Source organism: Salmo trutta, chromosome 31 (assembly GCF_901001165.1).
Source record: "Salmo trutta chromosome 31, fSalTru1.1, whole genome shotgun sequence".
Classification (NCBI taxonomy): Eukaryota; Metazoa; Chordata; class Actinopteri; order Salmoniformes; family Salmonidae; genus Salmo; species Salmo trutta.
This window is the reverse complement of record NC_042987.1, coordinates 6,890,058-6,891,232: the sequence shown is the minus strand read 5'-3', so window position 1 is coordinate 6,891,232 and position 1,175 is coordinate 6,890,058. Positions and strand designations below refer to the sequence as shown.

General features: G+C 50.4%; 1 pseudogene; it reads left to right on the top strand.

Moving 5' to 3' along the window:
- Positions 1-696: 696 nt before the first annotated feature.
- LOC115170281 (uncharacterized) lies at positions 697-870 on the top strand (annotated as a pseudogene).
- The last annotated feature ends 305 nt before the right edge of the window (positions 871-1,175 follow it).

Genomic DNA, 1,175 nt, shown 5'->3' with positions numbered 1-1,175 from the left:
AGGTGACCCGTAATAGTCACGCTAGATATAGCTGATACCTCTTCCCCAGTGTTGATACATGTAAACTGTTGTAACAACCCAACCTGACATATAAGTACTTCCCTGTATTAGTAAGTTGGATACAACATCAAGTGTTGGATAACTGAGACGTGGTTGCCTACCCTACTGATAGCTGGATGTATTGTCACAGCCTCCACATTCCACGGACAGGATACAACATCAAGTGTTGAATACCTGAGACTTGGTGGTGGACACTAGTGGAACGTCCTGACTCAGAACTCACAGACTCAACATTCCGGGGCAGGGCACTGTGTGCGAACGGCCAGTCTGCCCCCCGTACTGCCCGTGTGAGTTTGGGTATGGATTCTAAAAATGCCCCCCCCCCTACACTACCTTCCCTTGGTTGTGGATATTGTGCCTTTTGGGTATGGTTGTTGTTCCCCTCTGTCCCCAGGCTGGGTCAAAGTGACCCCGGGCAGCACTTGTTCCCACGACCTCCGTGCTACACGGGGAGGACAGCGGTGCATCAATGTGCAAGAGGGCAGCCAAGCGTGCCGGATGGCGTCCAACTACCAAACAGTGCCGAACGAGCAGACAGGGCCGAGCACCACGTGCCTCGTCCATTCGCGTGGCCCCTGTAAGCTGGCCGCAGAGAGGCCAGCTTAGGAGGACCCTAACCACCCGCGGGAACCCGGCCTAGAGTGCACCAAAAAAAATTCTGTTCTTATCAGTTTAATATCTGATACGTCCCCTATCGGGGGACTACATATTAAATGGATTTTTCGAACAGGGAGACGGAAATGGGGCTTGCTCCGTCCGTTCCACGCATCGACCCGGTATAGCAGTACCTCCGGAAACGGTGCAACACTTTTCTCCCATTGTCATTGAAAGAAAATACACAAAGCTATGTAAACAGCTAGCGGAAGAAGAGAAAAAAGAAGAGCAAAGCGCCCTTCATGGGGTCCCCTGTTTCCCTCCATAAAATATATATTTTTTTAAATAAAAAAAATATTGGCAAGGACTGTGTGTGCGTCTGTTTTTGACCCCCCCAAAAAATACAATCACTTCACCAGGATTGTGTCTGTCTGTCTGTGACTTTTTACCCACAGCCCTCAAACTTGGAAGAGTGGGTTTAGGGACTACCCGCGGGAACCCGGCCTAGAGTGCACAGAGTG